General features: G+C 45.9%; 1 long non-coding RNA gene across 1 annotated transcript; it reads right to left on the bottom strand.

The window, feature by feature from the left end:
* Positions 1–699: 699 nt before the first annotated feature.
* Positions 700–1767, bottom strand: LOC138452680 (uncharacterized). The gene is made up of 4 exons (XR_011260309.1): positions 1678–1767; positions 1329–1436; positions 1149–1227; positions 700–1041 (listed from the first exon to the last, which is right to left on the bottom strand). It is a non-coding gene; the product is annotated as an uncharacterized lncRNA (long non-coding RNA).
* Positions 1768–20677: the final 18910 nt, after the last annotated feature.

Genomic DNA, 20677 nt, shown 5'->3' with positions numbered 1-20677 from the left:
AGAAATAGATGAAACACTTTATCTGGCTAGTAGATGCCTCTTCAGGTTGCTCTTAAATGTCTGCATCGACTGGAGTGTCTTGATGTTGGGTGGTAGAGCATTTGGGTGACAGTCTGGGGGCAAGAACTTCCCAGTCCTAGCTGCCAAAATGTGGAATGCTCTGCCATCCGACATCAGAACTGAGGCAGCATACTGGCCTTTTCTAGAAGAACAATCTCCCACCTGGAGTCAGATCCTCCCCTTCAGGGCTCTGCTCCTTCTCATTGAATATTGTATTTATGATCTATTTGTTGCAACCGTCAGCGACATAGTAGGCTCCACTGCAAATTCCATGAATCATGATACTATCATGCTACTAGCACTCTAAACCGTACTGTCAACCTGCATAAACTAACTTGTGGACATGGGCAGGGTGGCAAAATACAACGACAACTGTATTGTGATCTGCTTTCCCATTAACTGTAACAAAAAACAATCTGGAATATAGAATTGGGTACTCCCCTATTTTTGTTAACGGGGGTCAAATATGTGTAAGGGGGAGAACATATAATGTATCCAAGAAACAAACAGATTGACTACCCCTCTCTGAATAATCCCTTCTGTACAACAGGGTAAGATGATGTGGGTCTACTTTATTGATGGGTAGATAGATCACCTGGATAGACTTAGATATTTTAACAAACAGCTTTCATTACAAAAAACAATTCTCTTTATTTATTTTTCCTAAAAACATTTTTTAAAACATTTAAACAATTGATCTTTTGATCATCATTCACCACTTCCATCCAACATATACTTTTACAATAAAGGGGTAAATTAAATTTGCTTTTCAAGCAATTTGCATAACAATTGTTAAATTATGCATATGAGAAATGGGAAAAACATATTAAATTCCCTTTGAGGTCGACATATGTTTCGGCCCTTAGATGTGTACCAAACCCTCTCTTGGGTTGTCACTGGTTCAGGTATTGGGCCATCTTCAGGACATAGACTGTTTTTTCAGGAAGTTCAGTTTCGTTCCCCAGTGGTAGGTTTAATGATCTATGAAAATACATAAAACAATATTTACAAATAAAGCTGTTCTACCTGACTAATTTTAAAGAGGATGACTCATGTTGCCTTCTTAGAGAATCGACCACTTCACCCACCTGTTGTCCATATAGTGTTACTTGGGACTTCTGAGCTTGCACACTGGTGAATATAATTCGACATCCAGTGTCATGTTCCCTAAAAATAGAGGGAGTGGAACTCATAAATGTTCCTACATTCATTTCAGATTGTGGATAAAACCTTTGTTAAAAAAGGAAAGGAACCGTTGTGCAACTTACATAGATTCACGTGCTTGGCCGTGCCTTCTGCTGTTGGCACTTAAGTAATTCGGTAACCCAGGGATGAAATCCACTGAGTTGGAGTGGCACACTCCAACTTGTAGGTGCCTGTCAAGGAAAGGGTGAAATAACAGCATATTTCAGTTTCACCTTTCGTTGTGGGGCCAAGATTTTCTTTTCATTAGAGCCGAGTGTCAGTTAGAATAACTTTCTGATGCTTAGTATTGCAAAAACGGATTCATATTTTCAATTTCGAAAATACTTTTTAGAAAGGTTTTAAAATGACCTTCAGCCTTGTGCTAAGTAATCTACTGTTTGAATGCGCTGCTATCTGCATTTCCTTACTTACTTGTAGGAATTTCAGATGTTGTTTATTCATGCCGGCCATTCCGTGCTTTGTAGAGTGCCCGAGCAATCTCACTGTGTTGGTCTAACTTGCTCTCGATCACGTGAATATACGTATCTGAGCACGTGACATAATACGTGCAAACAGTGGGCCTCATTCCGAGTATGGCGGTAAGGGATAGCGGCCACCGCTAACGAGAGCGGTGGCGGTAATCCCTTACCGCCATACTCCGAGTTCCCTTAGCGCCATGGTGCTTTTAACACCTGCTTTTAGCAGGCGTTAAATACCATGGCGCTAAGGGACCTTGATGTTAATTACGCCACCGTAATTTACGGTGGCGTAATTGACGCCTTCCCCACTCCCATTATGCCCTATGGGGCAAGAATGGGAATGGGGAAGGGTAAATGGGGATTGGGGAATTACCGCCCCGCCAACCTTGGAATGGGGCGGTAATTCCGCCAACCACCAAGGCGCTGCCGGTCCGGGTACGGCGTCAACCAAGGCGTTAATAGCGCCATTGGTTAGCGCCGTACTCGGAATGAGGCCCAGTGTGTTGTGCTTATTGAACTTGCTTATGTGATGCAAAATGTCGTACTTAATTGATTTATGTATCGATGATTAGTAATGCGACTCAGCTTCCTATTTAAAAAAATGAAGAGAAGGTGCTTCATGCATCATTACCGTATACTTGATAGTGTAAGTTATTGTGATCGAGTACCATAAATACTGTAGTTACTGGTGACTCGATTTAGAAAAAACAACACATTTGTTACTCGTTTTGACGGCATGTTGAAGTCATACTGTCAAATCTATAGATGTGCATATTGCAGCCTTGTATTGTTGCACTGAGACAATATGTATCTATTTATGCTGTGCATGCTTTTTGGTAGATCTAAGTGACGTTTAAAACATGCTAAGTGATGCATTCTGGGGCTGTAAATCCTTAGAAACTCAGACAGATGTATATGAAATAGAGCGCTGTAATATTGACAAAGTCTGAGTCTGACTACCAGCCTTAGAACTCAATGTTGTTATAACCGTACAGTAACATGAGATCAAGAATTATTTAGGAGTTTTCAGGGGGCAGTTCATATTGCTGTCATGGTGCCATTATTAAATAAACAAACTCCATTCCACAGCGATGTTGAGGCCGTGTTTTACAGCGTCTAGATGATAAATCCACCTTTGTTCACACTTGGCGAGGTTTAGGTCTCTATTTCCTCCTCTCGGAGACTGTTTAATCACTTGGATGACGCACCAGAGCATATCTGTGTATTTGTGCTGTTTGGCTACAAAATGAGCAACTAACGGTTTGGACTCTATCTTGTTTCTAATGCACGACTTGTGCTCACAAATTCTGTGGCTTATCTGTCGCTTAGTTTGACCTATATATAACAGGTCGCATGGGCATTTAATGGCATAGACCGCCCATTGAATGAGGCAATTGGTAAAGGATGTTAATTTGACTACTCATATTTCTCAATTTGATACTTTTCATGTTCAAGGTTTGCGCGCATACTGAACATTTGCTGCAGCGATGATGACCTTCAACTGGGGTTAACCCCAGAGAGGCATTTGTAATGGTCTTTCCCTAATTACATTGGGATATGTATGTACAAGGGTATCTTTGAGATTGTTTTGCCTTTTGAAGGCAAAACATGGTGTAGGTGGATTGAAATCATCCGTTTTGATCATGTGCCAATTTTTTAAGATAGTTTTTCTCAAGTGGCTGCTAATTGGACTGTATGTGCTTACACAAGTCATTTTATCTAGGGTGTGTCGCTGTGATGGTTCTAAACAGTTGGCTCTATTTATATGTAGTGCCCTCTTGTATGCTCGCTGCACAGTAGCCTTAGGGTAGCCTCTATTTCTGAGCCTAGATTTTAGGATCTTCCCATCTTCTTTATACATGTCTAGTTGTGTACAGTTTCTGCAGATTTGCAGAAACTGGCCATATGGAAGACCCTCCTTTAGGCTGCGTGGGTGAAAGCTTCAATAATCAAGAAGCATGTTCGTATCGGTCGGCTTTCTGTACAGGACTGTTTCTAGAAGACCCAAGTCTGTTTTCTGTATTCCTAGGTCAAGAATGGCTATATTCCTTAGATCCGAGTGCATAGTAAATTGGATGAAGGAATTTTGTATGTTGAGCCATTTATGAAAGGAAGTTAGTTGCTCAGAGGTACCGCTCCATATCATGCAGATGTCATCAATATAGCGAAGCCATATCTTGATGAATTGGGCAAAGGGGTTGTTAATATCGTAGATCGATTGTTGTTCCAAATTGTCCATATAGAAGTTGGCTAGATACGGTGCGAATGTCACCCCCATGCTAGTGCCTTGTAACTGGTTGTAAAAATGACCATTGTAAAGAAAAAACATTTCTGTTAAAGCCAGCCTAATACATTCTAGGATGAATGCAGTTGGGGCTTTCGTTAATGTTTGAGTTCGATTGTTCAAGTATTTGGTCATCACCCTTAAACTGTCGTGTTGCGGGATACTTGCATAGAGACTCACCACATCCAGGGTCACGAGCATGTCATTTGGACTTGCGTTGATGGTTTGGAGTGTCCTTAACATGCTGGTGGTGTCTTTAACATAAGATGTCATTTTTGAAACAAAAGGCCTTAAGAAACAGTAAGAATAAATTGACAATGGTTCTAGGATCAAATTAATGGCTGCCACAATGGGTATTTCTGGTAGTACTAATGGGTTTTTATGTATTTTGGGGAGGATATAAAAAGCTGGTGTTGTTGGATGTTCATTAACTAAAAATGCTTTTTCATCCAGATCAATCCATCCCTCTTCTACAGCATGTTTCATAAGGCTCTCAATCTCCTCTTGGAGCCTGGATGTGGAATCCCTTTCCAATCTTTGTATGCAGTTTGATCATTAAGGTGATGCATAACTTCTGTTTCATATGCTCCCTTTGACCACAGGACAATGCCTCCTCCTTTATCAGCGAGCTTGATTACAAAAGTGTCATTAGATTGTAGTGATTTCAGTGCCTCTCTTTCTTGCTTGGTAAGATTGTCTTTACTATTATTCTTTATTTTAAGAACTCCTTGGATTTCATGGGAGATCCGTTGTTCGAAAGCTAGAATAGCAGGACTAATCATAGCATTAGAAGGGGTGAACTTAGATGGTGGTTTTAGACCTGTGGTGGTTGGTTCTTTAGCAGAGGCAGTTGGATTCCTAAAGAAGTATTTAAGGCAGATTAATCTGTAGAATTTCTGTAATTTTACTTCTGTGTCAAAATGTCTTGCCCTTGCTGTGGGAACAAAAGACAGTCCTTTGGATAGTACAGATGTCTCTACTTCTGAAAGTTCGTATTGTGTCAGATTGAATATCGGAGCTACCAGGTTTGCGGGGGGGCCCTGCCAGTTCCTGGTTTGCATCCGAGGTGGTCCCTGGTATTTGTTGCGTCCTTGTTTGCCCTGTTCCCGAAAAAACTGGGGAGGTGGTCCTGGTGCTCCTGATTGGCCTGTATACCCACTGTAACTTGTGTATCCTGTAGTACTGAGTGTGTCCAACTGCAACTTGCTTAGCATAATGTAAACCACCTGCAATTTGTAATTCAACCACAACACTTGAACACTGTATTCTTAAATATAACCTGTAACATGTAAACTTGCACCTGGATACCTTTGGTTTGGAGCGCTATATAAATAAATAAACAAACAAGCAAACAAACAAGAGGCCAGTAAAGCAAAGGAGGGAAGCAAAAGTTTGTAAAGTTAGGAAGAAGAGATAGATTCAGGCATGTAGTGGACTAGGCATTGGATGGATTTGAAAACAAGGATCAGAAACATGAAGAGAGAGAGATTTTGGATAGGGAGCCATCTGGCATTGTGTCATTGTGGCAGTATGCAGTGGTGACAGGAGATTGAGAAAGGTTCTAGAGGATGTTAGTGACAAAGATAATATTTGGATGAGGTATAGAAAGAGTAAAGCAGGAGTCCCATGAATAGGCTAACGCTGTCGCCCAGACTACTGAGAATCATGATGGAGTTAATAGTTTTGGTAGAGTGGAGGGTGAGATGTGGGTGTATCTTCCTGACACTTAGAAGGTTAATCTTGACTGCAGTATAGAGCCAGCGATCAAGTGATGCACTTTGAGTTAGCTGTCAAAGAGTACTCAAGGTTGCAAGCTTTGGGTGATGGCATGAGGAGGAGGACAGTCAGAAAGAAGACAGAGGATGGGAGAGGGGGTTGATATTAGGGGTCAGAAGAAATATACTCCCCGTCAGAGATGAGCTCAGAACCAGAAAATGCAGTGCCATACAATTTCAGATGCCATGGAGACATTTGGTGCTATGCCACAATATGTCAGCGGTGAAGGTGGGAAAGGAGAAAAAGACTGTATATCATCTGCAAAGAGATGGTACGAGAGACCAAAGGATGAGATAAGTTTGCCCTGGGAGGATGGGTACATAGTAAACAGGAGTGGGCTGCAGATGACCCACCAAGAATGGGCTTATTAAGGGCAGGCAGATTTGGAATTCCAGGAAATGGAGTGTGTGCAATTGAAGATATATGAGGCCACCCATTTGTGTACAGTGTTGTGAACCCAAAGTATGAAAGCATTTTGCGGATGGAAAGCTAAGCGACAGCATTGAAGGCAGCAGTATGGCTGGTTGAAGCAGATTTGAAATTCCAAGAAATGGAGTATGTGCAATCGGAGATATATGAGGCCACCCATTTGACAGTATTATGAACCCAAGGCAGAAAAACGTTTGGGGCCATGGAGAGATGATCCACAGCGTTGAAAGCAGCAGGACGGTCAAAGTGAATGATGATAGAGGAGGGGGACAAGTAGTGAGAAAGTTTCTGTGCCACCCAGATTGGAAGGGATCTCATATAGTCATTATATTCTTATTGATCTGTGTGTAACAACAGCCCACCTCAACTTTCCTTCTGCAACCCGCTATTGGCAGCAAGACAATTGTAATTGTTTATTTGTAAAGCGCTTATACACAAGTGAAGTGCTTCAAAGTGCTTCAAGGCGGGAAGGGAACAAGGGATTACCGTTGTCATTCTTAGGCCTTGAAGATTACAAATGATCAAACAACAATGGCTAGCTTCCTATGCCAGAGGCATATCTACTAGTATAAGTGTGTGACAAAGGATGAGGAGAGAAAGTGGGGGGAGAGGTAAAGGAACATACAATACAATTAACTATAGTACTAGGGCCTGGCTAGGGAGGGGAGACTGAGGGAGGACCAGACATACATACAGACTTGCTAAGCCTAGTACATTCAGGGTTGTGCAAGTGCGCAGAGACAGGAAGGGCAAGGGAGGGGGACAAGTGTGCCCAGTCCAGCAGGGCCAGGCTTAAGTGCACAGTGGTTGTCCCTCTCATGGACCATAATGCAGTAGTGCCGAGCAAAGTGCAGGGGCCCGGAGGCAAGTGCAGGACTGGCAGGGGAGCCTGGGACCTGTAGGGCTCTGGAGGTCCAGCAGGCGACCAATCAGCGAGCTCAGCAGGTTGGGGAGGAGAAAGAATGAGGGAAAGAGGCGAGGCGAGAGGAGGTTAGCAGGGGAGAGGGAGAGAGAAAGAGGAGGAGACAAGGAAGGCCTTGAGGAGTTTCCAGAATTTACGGAGGTCTGGTTCAAGACAGAGAGAGGCAGGGAGGCTATACCAGAGGGAGGCACTTGCAGAGCACAAGGATCTACCCCCAAATCTCTGTTTGGAAAAATGGCTCACCTGCAGAGAGTTGGAGGTGGCCGAGCGGAGAGCTCTAGAAGGAGAGTATTTGGGAAGAAAGCATTGGAGATAGTAGGGGCCCAGGCCCCAGAAAGCCTTGTAAACTATGCAGAGGGACTAGAACTGGATCCTTGCAGCCACGGGGAGCCAGTGGAGTGATGTTAGCGCTGGAGAGATGTAATGCCTGGGTTTGAGGCCAAGGATAAATAAGTCTTGCGGCTCTGTTCCGGATAAGTTGGAGAGGTTAAAGAGAGGAAGAAGGAAGATTGAGAACGAGACTGTTGCAGTAGTCCAGTCTGGAGAGGTCCAGGGCTCTGGAGACAATGAGCTTCTGGGAGAAGGTGAGAAAATGTAGAATAACGCTGAGGAGGTGCAGCTGGTAGTGTGATTCATTGTACATGCTGGAAATATGAAAAGAGAAGGAGAGAGTAGAGTCAAAGATGACTTCCAGACTGTTTGCCTCACCGGTTGGTGGGGGCACAGGACCAAGGGAGGCTGGCCAGAGTGAGAGTGGGAAGGTGGCAGCGGGTGTCCCAATTATTATTATTATTATAATAAAAATGTATAAAGCGCAACTAAGGCCCATAGGGTGTCTAGGTGCTAGCGGGAGGGGGAGGCAGACTCAGAAAGCTCTGGTACCAAAAGCTCTAGCAGAGAGGAAGAAAAAGATTAAACAGATGTGTCTTTAGGGTTCTCCTGAAGGAAGGATAGTCAGCCAGAGTCCTCAAACCTAGAGGAAGGACATTGCATAGGCTGGGTGCCAGGACAGAAAAGGAGCGACCCCACATCCGCTTCTGACGAAATTTGGGAATCGTTAGAAGCTGATGAGAGCCTGACTGTACATTTCTGGTGGGACAATATCTTACAACCTTGCTTCTCAAAAAGTGAGGGCCCACATTGTGCATGGCTCGATGGACAACACACATGATCTTAAACTCAATATGAGCCGCCACTGGACGCCAAAGCAAATGATGTAACAAAGCTAAAGATGGAGTCAACCGAGGCACCCTAAGCACCAATCGGCCTGTGGCATTCTGCAAAACTTGCATCCGCTGGATCTAGGTTGCCCCAGATAAATGCTGTTGCAATAATCCAGCGAGCTCATTATGGTAGACGTCACCAGTGTTGTCTGGTTTTCAGGGGGAAGCAAAGGAAGAATTTTCCTAAGAGCCTTCAGTCTTCCAAACCTAGCACTACAGATGACAGAAATCGGAGCCTCTCGTGACACGTTCGGTAGAATTTTAACCCCAAGACTCTTCACAAGGGGATGGACAGGGGCCAAGTGACTCCGGCCAGTGCTATGAATTCCAGAGGTGGTCCCTTTCTTGGGGCCCAACCACCAGGACCTGTGTTATACTACCATTTAAGTGCAGCCAATTGGCTGCCATCCAGCTTCCGACTTTCTCAAGACAATCTTGCAGCTTCTCGGGAGGAGCAGACTATGAGGAGTCCAGCCAGAATATAAAATGCGTATCATCCACAGAGGAGTGAAAAAGAACTCCACATGCAGTGATAAGGTCTGCCAGAAGCCGCACATGCAAATAAAAAAGAAGGGGGGAAAGAACCTACGCCTGAGTGACTCAATAGAGTAACTCCACCCTGGCAGAGTAGCAAGTCTGAAAGGAGACTGTTGAGCGCGACCTGTTATGAAGGAACGGAACCATGACAAAATAAGGCCAGTTATGCCTGCTTGCTCAAGCCTAGTCAATAAAATCTCATGGTCCACAGTATCGAAAGCCGCGGAGAGATTGCAGAGAATACGGACTCCAGTCTCTCTGCGGTCCTGAAGCAGCACAATATCAGCCAGTAAGGAGATCATCACAGACTCACTCGCCATCTTGGGGCAAAATCCTGACTGGAAAGGATGCTGGCAATAGTTTGCTTCCAAAAACGAGGAGACCTGGGCCGTAATCACTGCCTCCAGCAGCTTCAGCATCGCAGGAAGCAGAGAAATGAGTCTGTAATTTGCTGGCCATCTGGGATCCAAGTTAGTTTCCTTCAAAAGGGGCAGGACCACCGCATGTTTAAAGCTGTCGGAATCACACCCATCGAGAATGAATACTGGACTGCTTCAGTCAGGAAGCCAATCACTCGAGGGGGCAGGGTTTTCAGAATATGCAAAGGGTCTGCATCTAACAGAGAAGCAGATTTAAGGCTCAAAAGGGCCTTTCCTATGACTTCAACCATTATAGGGTGAAGTTTGAAATGATTTGCCAAGTGTGTGGAGACAGTGCCAGTTCTATCCAAAAGCACTGCAGCCATCTCCCCAAGTTGACAATCTGTAATGGCATTGCGAATATCAGTAATCTTTTCCTGGAAATAAGTACTAATCTTGTTGATCTCAGATGGGCATCAGCATATTTAACAGAATTTCCGGTAGGGCACACTGATAGCTCCTTGGCTACTCTAACAAGTGATGAAAAAGGGTCAGAACCCCTTCCCTGGAGAGCCGGTGCTCCTCACATAAGGAGTCCATTATACCCATCTGGTCCACTTTGTGCCACTGTCTATGGAGTTGTACCCCATGAGATGATTTAGAATGACAGGGAGAGATCTGAATCAGAGAAGGGACCAAGAAATGGTCCGACCAAGTTACCGGCATTGGAATGCAGGTAGAGACTCTACCAGCCTCCACAAAAATAAGGTCAAGTAGGTTACTTAAATAGCAAGTGGGAAGATGGTTACACAGGCCCAGGGAAAGATCTGACAGGCATGCCACCAGATTTTCAGCATAGTGATCCCCAGGATCATTGGGATGGAGATAAAAATCCCCCAGTATCACCAGATTAGAGTATGTCAAATTCAAATTAGACACCAACTGAGCAAAGTTGATAGCAAAGTCAGCACGTTTTGCGGAGGGTGGTTGATATACTAATAAAAAGTGAATGGCTATATTTACGTTGAACTGCATTCTCATAAGTAATTATTTGCAGTGTAACAAATGGGTCACTGAGAGAAGCAAACATTGAAAAGTGTCCCGATAGATAATAGCCAAGCCACCACTTCTGCTAGGAGAAGGCCTATCAATATGCAGATGCAGTTGTCCTAGATCTGATCTTTGGTCCAGTTAGCCTCATTAATACCTCTCCCCTTAACTCTGTGACCTGGTCAGACCATTTCCTTGTTCCCTTCTCGTGTGTAAATAAACCCCCCCCCCCTCCACTGCCCTAAACCTCCTACAATTAAACATAGCTGGCGGGATGTGAGCAATCACGAGCTTGCCACATCCCTGGTTGATCGCTCGGACAAGCTGATAAATGCTCCCTACTTACTTTAGAGAGAGCATACACTGCTACGGCAGATGTATTGGCCCCCTTGAAATGATCAAAACAAAGGAGCCGCCCCACCGAGCCATGGTTTACCGCGGAACTCAGAGCCCTTAAACTCCATTGCAGACAAATGGAGAGGAAATAACACACAACCTACTCTTGCGAAGCAAATAGTCGCTTTCGTACTCTGCTTGGCATATACCATAGGGCTATCAGTAAGACTAAGAAAACTTATTTTAGCCAGACGGTAGAAGAAGCACTCAACACGCCTAAGACACTTTTTGACTTGGTTCAATCACTCTCAACCCCTACTTCAAGTCATCCCTTGGTGCCCCCTTCCCAACCACTATGTCACTCCGTGTCCTTGTTCTTTGTGGACAAAATATCTACCATTCAAAATACTATAAAGGAGGACTCCTCCGAATACAACCTCTGTTGAACCTCCCACCGTCACTGCTACTTGGTCTACTTTCCCTGTCTTTTCACATTCTGATATTCTTTTAGCTATTCAGCATTTAAAATCTGCCTCCCCTGCAGATGCCCTACCCTTGGCTCTTATGAAGAAAACCTCTTTCGACCTAATCACCCATATTACTTCTGCTGTTAATCTGTCTTTCTCTACTTGAGTGATCCCTCCATCCCTTAAACACACTTTGATTATTCCTTTGTTGAAGAAACCCTCAGCTGACCCTGAGGTGCTTGCCAATTACCAGCCTATTTCTTTACTGCTGTTCCTTTTGAAGGTCCTGGAAGCCCTGGTATCTTCCCTTCTATCGTATTTTTTGGAGTCCTCTCAATACTTTGACGTGTATCAATCTGGCTTTCATCCTGGAAGAGGTACGGAATCCGTTCTGAACTCGCTACTTGATGATCTTACCTGTCTAGCTGATCAGGGCGGTGTCAGAGCCGTCTTGTTATTGGACCTTTTGGCGGCGTTCGACACTGTGGATCACCCTTCCCTGATCTACCGGCTTTCTGGTGCCGGTCTGTCTGGACAAGTGCTGAACTGGTTTTCTGCCTTCCTGGCCGACCGTTCTCAATCAGTATCCCTACCTCCCTTTCACTTAGCTCCTGTCTCTATTGTATGCAGGGTACCTCAAGGCTCAGCACTGTACCCCATTTTGTTTAATGTTTACATTAGACTTCTGTTGGTCCTCCTTCAGTCCCATGGTTTCCGTTTCTATTCATACGCAGATGACACCCAGATTCTGGTGCGTCTGGACCTTTCACAGAATGAGACGGCAGCCCACCTAAGGAAATGACTGGAGGAGCTAGGAGGGTGGATGACCCCAAACTGGCTTAAGCTTAATGCTAGCAAGACTGAGGTCCTAGTGGTTGGTACCACCTCCCCCTACCTGTTCTGGACAATGGATTTCTGCCCTACTCCTTGGGCCCTCTTCCCACCCCTGTCCTCTCAGTAAGAAATCTGGGAATAAAAATCTCTGCTTCCCTGACTATGGACGAACAGGTGGCAGCAGTTTGCAAGACCGGCCATATGACATATGACATATGACGCCTCTGTTGAGAAAACTCCATTGGCTCCCCGTGACAGCTCGGATTATGTTTAAATCCATGTGTTTGGTTCACCAAGCCTAAAATGGTAGGGGAGCGTAGTACTTACAGTCTAAATTTGTGCAATACATGCCTTCCCGCCACTGGCGTAACGGGGACCCCACCCCCCCGCGACCATATGTTCTGGAAGGGGGCCCCACTTGGAGTTAAAAAAAACGTTTTTTTTCCAACATTTTTTTTCTAACATTTTCTTTTTGAATTCACTTTGCATTTCTAAAGAAATGATTTCTGTAACAGAAATAATTTCTTTATGAAGGCAGTGAATACAAAAAGTCCGGTGGCTACCCCCAGCCCATGACACGAAGACCCTAGGCTGGAGGCCTCCATGTCATGGGGTGGGGGAAGTCCTATGACTTCAAAAATAAATAGTTTATTTTTGATGTCAATCTGCCTTCATAAAGAAATTATTTCCGTTTTGGGTCAGTCCTTAACAGAAATTATTTCTTTATGAAGTCAGAGTGACTTCAAAAAGAAACAATGGGCCTCATTACAAGCATGGCGGCACCGCCTCTCGCGATTGGGCAATAACCGGCCCATTACGAGATGAATGGGCCGGTAATTGCCCATTCGCGGGTGGCAGTATTGCCGGACTCCCGATCCCCAAACTGCCCCATAGGGCACAATCGGGGTGGGGAGCATGGTTGCGCCGGCACCGTTGATAACGGGTCTGGCGCAATTACGAGTTTTGCTTGCTGGTGCCGCAAAGCCCACCAGGTAAAACCTGGCGCGCTGTCGGAGCCCACAAGCAGAACTCGTAATGCAGCGCAACGGTACGAACAGTGCCGGTGCCTTACCGCCACCATTCATACCATCACCACCAGGGTCCTAATGAGGCCCAATGTATTTTTGAAGTATTGTGGCTCCCCTCAAACCATGACGTGTGCCTGTTTGAGTGTACGGTGAAAGAGTGCACACAAATGTATGGGTGTCTGGGTGTGTGTGTGTGCGCGTATGGCAAAAGGATGCACACTTAAATGTATGGGTGGCTGCCTGGGTGTGCCTGTATGGTGAAAGGGTGCACACTTAAATGTATGGGTAGGTGCCTGGGTGTGTGAGCCTGTGTGGTGAAAGGTTGCACACTTAAATGTACGGGTGTCTGCCTGGGTGTGCCTGTATGGTGAAAGAGTGCACTCTTAAATATATGGATGGGTGTGCGTGTATATATATAGTGAATGGTGTGTGTGCTTGTGTTCAGGGGCGCAACAAAACCTACATTTCAGGGGGGCTAAACCTTCAAATGTTGGGAGAGGCACTAACTTCAAGCGTGGTGGGGAGGAGAAAACTTATTTGTGCGGGGGCATCTAACTTCTTTACACATTTTTATGAGACTATTCTAGTGCCGCTTCAATGATACAAGCAGTTAACTCTCTCCTTTAGGTCTGAAAGCACCCACTTATGGGCTTCTGTGAGAATGACTGGTCTCCTGTTTCCTCTCTACCCTTCCAATCACTCCTCTGACATGCAAGTACTAAACCCACATCACAATTTCAATTGCTTAAAAAATTTGGAATTTGAATGCAGGTACAAACAGTGAAATGCTGTACATTAGTAATTGCTGGACCGGGCCCTTGTTAACGGCAAAACCCAGGTGCCGTTTAACATTTGTGTCCTTTTCTGTCCGGCAACTGCTCTGTAGGTCAGCCAGGTCAAGTCAACATAGCCCACAATTTCAGTTGGGGGTGGGGGAGTGCTGAAGCCCAGTCAGCTCAATGGTGTTGCACCACTACTTGTTTTTAATGCCTTGATTAATTATTGGTAATCTTATTCACACCTAGCTCTATTCTTCCTCATCCCACTATGCTCATACACAAGTAGTGGGATAAGGTAGAGGTACATGAAGGTAATGCTTGACTTAGCTACCTGTAATCTTCATTAATCCTAGTCCCACTCTTCCTCATCCCAGTACTTACCAGCGAGGCAAGGAGCCTCATACGTAAGCACGGGGACAAGGAAAAGGGACATGGAGGTAATTCCGGGCCAATGAGCTGATTCTGGAGGTTGGGGTAGGAGGTGGGAGGGAGAAGGGATCTGTGGAGGGGTGGGGTTGTGCAATAAACCATAATGGTCGTCCATGTCCATGCTATGCAGGGATGATATGTGGTATTAGTGACTAGAGAGGCATTTTAGTGCAGCCAGTCTAGTCATTCCTCAGTTTGGTATGACTTTTTTTAACTGGGGATTTCTGATAAAGCAGTCCTGCTAAGTGTAATTACCTGGCTAGACTGGCATTTGAGTTCTACCAGTCTAGCCGTTTCTTACTGCGGCACTGTATATTTTTCTGGGCATCTGTGATAAAATGATATGTTATGATATGATAAGTCATATATAACGCACCTGTACACAAGTGTTTTCAGGCACGACAAGAAAAGGGAAGGAAAACTGAGGGAGGACAAGACAAATGATCTTACTAAGCCTTGTGTCATTCAGATCGTGCAAGTGCGAGAACGAGAAGTGCAAGGGGAAAGGGAGGGGTGGAAGTGCAAGGGAGAGGGGAGGGGAAAACAGGGCAGCAATACTCTGAGTAAGTGCCGCCAGGGCAGCGCGGTTCTGGGTAGTGCAAGGAGGACAAGGGACTGTAGGGTTACAGTTACAGCCTCTAACTGCATGGTAGGCCTGGAGGCAGTGCAAGGGTGACTGATCAAGAAAGATCCTGGACTCAGTGAGACAGAGGGTAGCCAAGCAACCAGTTGGTACAGCAGACAGGTAGGTCAGCAGGGGAGGGAGAGAGAGAACGCAGAGGAGAAGAGGAACGTTTTGAGCTGCTTCTGGAACTTCAGGTGGTCCGCCTCAAGTTTGGGAGGGTCAGGGAGGCCATTTCAGAGGGAGACACCTGCAGGGGAGAAGGATCTACCCCCCACTATCTGCCTGGAGAAGCATCTAACCCTTAGGGCTTGAGAAGGAAGGTATTTTGGAAGATAGCATTGGATGTAGTGCAGATCCCAGCCCCAGAAAGCCTTGTGGACAATGAAAAGGGTCTTGAACTTGATCCTTGCAGCCACCGAGAGCCAGTGGAGAGATTTCATGGCTGGAGAGATACAGTCCCTGGGCTTGAGGCCAAGGATAAGTCTCACAGTCCTTTTCTGGATTAGTTGCAGAGAGCGGAAAGTAGAGGAAGGCAGATTGAGAAAGTGGCTGTTGCAGTAGTCCAGCCTAGAGAGAACCAGAGCTCTGGAGACAGTGAGCTTCTGGGGGAAACTGAGAAATGGAAGAGTCCCTTTGATGAGGTGCAGCTGGTAGTGGGACTTCTTGGCGACATCCGAGATGTGAGGAGAGAAAGAGAGAGTGGAGTTGAAGATGACACCAGGAATGAGCGAGAGAGGAGAGTAGGCTGAGGGGAGCCTGAAGGAAAGCTGAGTGTCATCCGCATAACAATGTAAGTTAGAGGAGAAGGTAGAGATCAGGTGGGTCAAATGGGCCAAGTAGAGGTTGAAAAACCAAGGTGAGAGGATACAGCCCTGGAGAACGCTACATGTAGAGAGAGGTGGTGGAGTGAAAGGGTCCAAGTTGGACCTGGGAGGGGCGGTCCAAGAGAAAGGAGGTCAGCCACTCCAGGGCCTGATCCATGATGCCCCGGTTCTCAGAGAGTCAATTGATCAGGATGGCGTGGTTGACCGTGTCGAAAGCAGAGGAAAGTTCCAGGATGATGACGACAGAAGGAATGCTGGAATCAAGGTTAGAGATCAGATCTTCACAGGTGTTCAGGAGAGCAGTTTCTGTGACTGTGGCAGCTCTTAAGCCAGACCTATGGTCATGGAGACAACCAACAGATTCAGTGTGGAGAGTAAGCAGGCAGTCGGCCAGCTTTTCCAAGAGTTTAGGAGGGGGGAAAGTTCCACTGGCAAAATAATGATTACAGAAATCGGCCAAGGCTGGATCAAGAGTGTCAATTTGGTTCTTGATGGTTCTGGAGGAGCAGACGAGCACATGTTTTTATGACACTTCCATAAATGGACTTGTCTAGAAACCTCGTCAGTTGTTAGAGAGAAAGAGGAGGAGAGGGAGAGATGGCCAAAGGGGGCCGAGAGAGGAAGAGGGAGAGGAGAGGAGATAGTGGACAGGATGTCCTGAGTTTTAGCGGAGAATCGAGAGGCCAAAGCTGTACAGCGGGCCTGTTGAGGGAACAGGAGACGTAGAAACTGCAACAAGATTGGGCAGTTCCTTGCAGATTTTGAAGAGTTTGGCTGTTTCGTTAGAGGCCACAGAGACGCAGGCTTGAATGTGTGCTCTCTTCTTGATGAGTCTTATTGCTTCGACTGGCATTTTGGTGTAACCAGTCAAGGCATGTCTTAATGTGGCCTGGCATGTTTTACTGTAATGTTACATTGTGCAGCCAGTTGGACATGTTTTCATTATGGGATGGCATTTTTAATAGCAAAGCATTAATGTTCATGTGCACTGTTGGTGACCTGCATGTATTGGATTGCTGTTACCCTACACAACAATAGCAAAGACTGTGGCTTTTTAGCCAATTTTTCTCAGAAAGTGTGCTGTATATTGCATTAAAACACATATTTATACCTTTCTCCTAGTGCAGTGTGTGGCATACCCCTTCAGCAACACGTTTGTGCATATTGCGCAAGCGTGGTAATCTAGGGCGGCCCAGAGTGTGGCGCTACTCGTGATTTGTTGCCGGGCCAGCATGGCTTGAAGGGGGGCCCCCAGATCTTGTGTTACACCACTGCCTCATGCGCCCTTCGTTCTCATTCCGCCTCTCTGCTAGTCGTCCCGCGGTTTAGACGCGCCCACACCGGGGGTCATGCATTCTCCGTTGTGGCAGCCAGGGCATGCAATGACCTCCCTCTTGAGCTTCGGAAAATGGTTGAACACCTTGCTTTCCAGCGTAAACTGAAAACTCTGCTATTCTAGGGCACTCCATGGTACTAGCTACAAAGGCTCCCTCAGTGCCATGATGCCCCTGGGCGTACGTACACTCTATAAATCTCGCTAACATAACATAAAAATATGAACCGCAGCATAGGAAGTTGGCATAAGTTGACAAAGATCTGGGCCGGAAATTTCAGAGTACCAAGTCTGTGTATTGAACATGAGATCCGGCATAGTATCCTTTAAAACAGTATACAGATCATAACTATGTGCAACTGCTGATCTAGCATTGACCAGCAAGCAGGTCAATAAGCTCGAGGTGTCACATGGCTCCACTCCACCTGGAGCTCTCCCTTAGTGGGGATAGAGCTAAAAACGCTCCCTTTTGGCGCCCCATGGGCAGCATCCCCATAAAATAAAGTACTGTTGGGTGCTAGATATATTAATTTCACCCGAGTATAGCCAATGATGGCCTTTTTCTTACCTATCTCCAGAGGCCTAACATCAAAATCAAAGTGGCCGAGGAACATGGCCCTATGCCCGGCCGAGTCCCGGACGTGCCCAGACGCGCTTGCCTTTTGCGCGCCTTCTGCGCACTGATCTGCTCCAGGGCTCAAACTAAATAATGCCTGGAGACGGGGCGTGGAGTTGGAGAGGAAGAAAGCGGACTATCCCGATCTAGAGTATAGAGATCGGGTTGTCAGTATTCTGCGTAGTCACAGCAAGCACACACAAGTCACACACAATAGATGTTATTATGTTAAACCCCCCAGCTAAAAATAGAATTAACCAGATAAAAATCCATTAAACAGATATTTAAGAAATCAATTTCGCCACAATTAAAAATGCTGTATTAACTCAAATCAAGTAAAAACTTGTTTGCAAAGCCTAAAGCACCCACAGTTTCAAACTGTGCCGCCCCATGTCCGCTCCAGGGCTCAGACTAAATAATGCCTGAAGGTGGGGCGCGGAGTTTGAGAAGATAAAGAAAGCAAACTAACCCGATCGATAGTATAGAGACTGGGTTGTCCGCGCTCTGTGTAGTCAAAGCACGCACACACGAGTCACACACAATAGATGTTATTATGTTAAAGCCCCCGGCTAATAATAAAATTAACCAGATAAAAATGAATTAAACAGGTATTGTAGAACAATCTCTGCCCTGCTGGCATTAAGGCGGGGATCATTAGCAGCACACCAGGACTGAATTGTGGAAAAATAGTCTGGAATGAGCGAGGAGGAGGAAGAGGCGGAGGGTAGCCTGAAAGAGAGCTGCGTGTCATCCACATAACACTGAAAGTTTGGGGTGAAGGCAGAGATCATTTGGGCCAAAGGGCCATGTAGATGTTGAAAAACCATGGGGGTAGATTAGATCCTTGGGGGGCACCACAAGTAGAGCTAGTGATAGTGGAGAAAAAGGACCCAAGTTCCACCTGGGAAGGACCGTCAGAGAGAAAGGACGCAAGCCATGCCAGGGCCTGATCTGTGATGGCCAGGTTATCATGGAGATGGGAGTGTAGGATGTTGTGGTTTACTGTATCAAAAGCAGTGGAGCGGTCAAGGAGAATGAGGACAGAGGGAGAGTTAGAGTCAAGGTTTGCAAGCAGGTCTTCACAGGTGTTCCGAAGAGCAGTTTCCGTGCCTCTTAATGCTCTAAAGCCAGACTGATGGTCATGGAGACAACCAACAGGTTCGGTGAGGAGGGTTAGCTGAGAGATAGCCAACTTCTCAAGGAGTTTGCCTAGGAAAGGGGTGATGGAGATCGGGTAATAGTTTGCTGGAATAGAAGGGTCAGCAGAGGGCTTTTTGAGCATAGGGTGCAAAAGTGAATGCTTTACCGAACTGGGGAAAACTCCAGTGGCAAAGGAAAGGTTGCAGAGGTCTGCCAAGGCTGGAGCTAGAGAGTCAATTTTGTCCTTGATGGTATAGAAGGGGCAAGGGTCCACCTGTTTGGAAGAGGCTTTCATAGACCGTAAACTTAGTGGAAGTGGCAGAATCAGAACACCATAATCTAGATCTACTATCCTTAGATGCAACTTAATAGTTTGACAAGGTAGACTGGGCATCCATGCGACTTGCCCTTAAAGCGTATCACTTTGGCCCCATGTTTCTGCAAAATGCTTTTAGCAAATTAGAACTCTGTAAAAACGGTCCTACGGGTGAACAAGGAATTTGAAGGCCCCATAGCACTTACCTGCGGAACCCGACAGGGATGTCCGCTCTCCCCGCTAATCTTTGCCCTGGTTATGGATCCCTGTGCCCAACAGATCCGTAAAATACATCCATCACAGGGCTGACAGTACAGGGCAACCATTTTAAAATATCCCTCTATGCAGATGACATAATGCTTTATCTTACCAACTGCCAGTCCTCCATCCCAGAGGCCCTGATAGAGCTGGAAGGCTTCGGGAAGGCAGCAGGATTCACCGCCAATTACACTAAGTCAGGGGCCCTTGGGTTGGGTCTGAACCTAGAAGAGATAAACGCATTCCAGGGAGCCTGCCCTTTAAAGTGGAGCACTAAATGAATTAAATATTTGGGGGTCCACATAGTAGCAAACCCAAAAGAACTCTACTTGGCTAATGTCCCCGTCTCTTTAGTGATCTGGAATCCAATCTGAAAAAATGGACAACTCAAGAGATCTCACTCATGGGAAGAGTCACAGAATGTATAATTAACCTGCTCCACAGATTCTTGTATCTGTGCACTGCGCTGCCAGTGAAAAATCGCCCTAAAACCACTCTCAAATTACAAACACAGATCTCCCAATTTATTTGGAGGGGTAAGAAAGCATGTATAGTATAGGTAAACAGGTATAGTATAGGTATACGTATATAGGTATATGTATAGCTAAAGGAGCGCGCACCAGCAAGAGTACCGGAGAGTACGGTCTGCAGTCCTGCAGTTCCCTCTGTGCTCTTGCGCCACTTCTTGCAATTTGGATTTTATCTGCTCCTTCAAGCTCCAGCACTTGAAAGACACGCCCACCCTTCTGTGACTCGCTACATAAGCGACCCGGCACACATACCAGGGCGCCTGCACCGGCAAGAGTACAATCTGCAGTCCTGTAGTTCCCGCTGTGCTCCCGCGCCGCTTATTGCAATTTGGATTTCCTCTGCTCCTTCAGGCTCCAGCACTTGGAAGGTGTGCCAAACAGCAAGATAAACTAGGACTAAACGTTATTGGAGTTAATTGGACTTCCCTGTGAAAGCTGCAACTTAATATACGTTTATTCTCTTTTGTTATCTCTAGACACGCATTCCCTTCAGTGACTCGCTACATAAGCGACCCGGCGCATGCGCACCGGCAGGAGTACGGAGAGTACAGGCTGCAGTCTGCAGCTCCGCGGTTATGTACTCTACCCTTTGGTACTAGAGAGCTAACTAGCTTTTACATCTGCTCTCATACCCTGTGCAAACAAGCACTAATCACACTCTGGCGATCGCTCTGCAACCTTGCCATGTCGTCTTAGAGGATAACAACAGGAATGGCCTTGCCGCAGTGTGCTCCAGCCGCTCCTCACCCAAAACCAGGAGTGACTGTTTCCTTCCTAAAAACACAGCATCGGATCTGAATATCGCTAAGAGCAACAATTGATTCTCAGACATGAGAACATTTCTCGCTCCATTGGACG

This window comes from Ambystoma mexicanum, chromosome 4p (genome assembly GCF_040938575.1).
Source record: "Ambystoma mexicanum isolate Mex_15411 chromosome 4p, UKY_AmexF1_1, whole genome shotgun sequence".
NCBI lineage: Eukaryota > Metazoa > Chordata > Amphibia > Caudata > Ambystomatidae > Ambystoma > Ambystoma mexicanum.
The sequence above is the reverse complement of the archived record's forward strand: the minus strand, read 5'-3'. Positions and strand labels throughout refer to the sequence as shown.